This window comes from Hyla sarda, chromosome 1 (genome assembly GCF_029499605.1).
Source record: "Hyla sarda isolate aHylSar1 chromosome 1, aHylSar1.hap1, whole genome shotgun sequence".
In the NCBI taxonomy this organism is placed as follows: domain Eukaryota; kingdom Metazoa; phylum Chordata; class Amphibia; order Anura; family Hylidae; genus Hyla; species Hyla sarda.
In genome coordinates this window covers 192,059,936-192,062,469 of record NC_079189.1, presented here as the reverse complement: position 1 = coordinate 192,062,469, position 2,534 = coordinate 192,059,936, and the positions used below count along the sequence as shown (strand labels likewise).

The following is a 2,534-nucleotide window of genomic DNA, read 5'->3' as shown; positions in this document are numbered from 1 at the left end:
TCATCTACACACCCATCAATGCACTAAGTGTGTTAGCTGAACTAGCTCTGTTGGGAGAGCGTTTGACTAAATATCCCTGCTTTGATCCTTGGTTTCAGCAGTTTCATTTTAACTCAAAATCCACTAAAGTGAGTTAAATCGTTGATGCGTTTAGAGTTTTGGCAGCTTAGGTAAAATACCTCAAAAGCCCTATGTTGCATTGTGGTGAATATAATTTTACAAATTCCATTAGCATTCCATGCCAGTACAGTGTGTAGTTTTCATTCTGAAATTTTTTGAAGATTTTTAATCTCTATATAAAAAACATCTGTCAGAAGTGGGATTCAAACCCACGCCTCCAGAGGAGACTGCGAGCTTAACGCAAGGCCTTAGACCGCTCGGCCATCCTGACTTTGCATTGTATTGCACTTCCACCAATGCAAAAAAAAAAGAAGCCATGCGAGCTGTAAAACCGTTGTTTAACACATGAAAAAACATTCCTATCGTTGGGGACATTTTACAACACTGTGCCCTTCACAACCATCTGTAAACTAGATGTGTTAGCCGAAATAGCTCAGTTGGGAGAGCGTTAGACTAAAGGTCCCTGGTTCGATCCCGAGTTTCCGCAGTTTCCTTATGTCTCAAAATCAACTGAAGCAAGTTAAGTCGTTGATGCGTTTAGAGTTTTAGCAGCTTAGTTAATATACCTCAAAGGCACTATTTTGCATTGTGGAGAAAATTGTTTTACATATCCCGTTAGCATTTCATGCCAGTACAGTGTTTGGTTTTCATTTTGAAAATTTTGAAAAAAAAAATTTCTTTATAAAAAGAGACATTTTTACACTTGAAAAACCATTCATATCATTGGGGACATCTTACAATGCTTTGCTGTACACAACCATCTACATAACCATCAATGCACTAAGTGTGTTAGCTGAACTAGCTCTGTTGGGAGAGCTTTTGACTAAATATCCCTGCTTTGATCCTTGGTTTCAGCAGTTTCATTTTAACTCAAAATCCACTAAAGTGAGTTAAATCGCTGATGCGCTTAGAGTTTTTGCAGCTTAGGAAAAATACCTCAAAAGCCCTATGTTGCATTGTGGTGAATATAATTTTACAAATCCCGTTAGCATTCCATGCCAGTACAGTGTTTAGTTTTCATTCTGAAATTTTTTGAAGAATTTTAGTCTCTATATAAAAAACATCTGTCAGGAGTGTGATTCTAACCCACGCCTCCTTAGGAGACTGCGCCCTTAATGCAGCGCCTTAGACCGCTCAGCCATCCTGCCTTTGCTTGGTACTACACTTCCACCAATGCAAAAAAAAAAAAAGAAGCCATGCGAGCTGTAAAACCGTTGTTTTAACACATTAAAAAAAACATTCCTATTTTTGGGGACATTTTACAACACTGTGCCCTTCACCACCTTCTGTCAACTAGGTGTGTTAGCCGAAATAGCTCAGTTGGGAGAGGGTTAGCCTGAAGATCTTAAGGTCCCTAGTTCAATCCCGGGTTTTGGCAGTATCCTTATGTCTCAAAATCAACTGAAGTAAGTTAAGTCGTTGATGCTTTTAGAGTTTTAGCAGCTTAGATAATATACCTCAAAGGCACTATTTTGCATTGTGGAGAAAATTGTTTTACATATCCCGTTAGCATTTCATGCCAGTACAGTGTTTGGTTTTCATTTTGAAAATTTTGAAAATTTTTTTCTTTATGAAAAGAGACATTTTTACACTTGAAAAACCATTCCTATTATTGGGGACATCTTACAATGCTGTGCTCTACACAACCATCTACACAACCATCAATGCACTAACTGTGTTAGCTGAACTAGCTCTGTTGGGAGAACGTTTGACTAAATATCCCTGCTTTGATCCTTGGTTTCAGCAGTTTCATTTTAACTCAAAATCCACTAAAGTGAGTTAAATCGTTGATGCGTTTAGAGTTTTTGCAGCCCTATGTTGCATTGTGGTGAATATAATTTTACAAATCCCGTTAGCATTCCATGCCAGTACAGTGTGTAGTTTTGATTCTGAAATTTTTTGAAGATTTTTAGTCTCTATATAAAAAACATCTGTCAGTAGTGGTACTCGAACCCACGCCTCCTTAGGAGACTGCGCCCTTAACACAGCACCTTAGACCGCTCAGCCATCCTGACTTTGATTTCTATTACACTTCCTCCAATGCAAAAAAAAAGAAGCCATGCGAGCTGTAAAACCGTTGTTTTAACACATGAAAAAACATTACTAGCGTTGGGGACATTTTACAACACTGTGTCCTTCACAACTATCTGTCAACTAGGTGTGTTTGCCGAAATAGCTCAGTTGGGAGAGCGTTAGACTGAAGATCTAAAGGTCCCTGGTCTGATCCTGGGTTTCAGAAGTTTCCTTATGTCTCAAAATCAACTTTGTATTACACCTCCACCAATGCAAAAAAAAAAGAAGCCATGCGAGCTGTAAAACCGTTGTTTTAACACATGAAAAAACATCCCTATCGTTGGGGACATTTTACAACACTGTGCCCTACACCACCATCTGTCAACTAGGTGTGTTTGCCG

The 2,534-nt window shown here is 38.7% G+C and overlaps 1 non-coding gene across 1 annotated transcript; it reads right to left on the bottom strand.

Annotated features, from left to right (window-relative positions):
* Positions 1-308: 308 nt before the first annotated feature.
* Positions 309-391, bottom strand: TRNAL-AAG (transfer RNA leucine (anticodon AAG)). The gene has a single exon. It is a non-coding gene; the product is annotated as a tRNA-Leu (tRNA).
* Between the last annotated feature and the right edge of the window lie 2,143 nt (positions 392-2,534).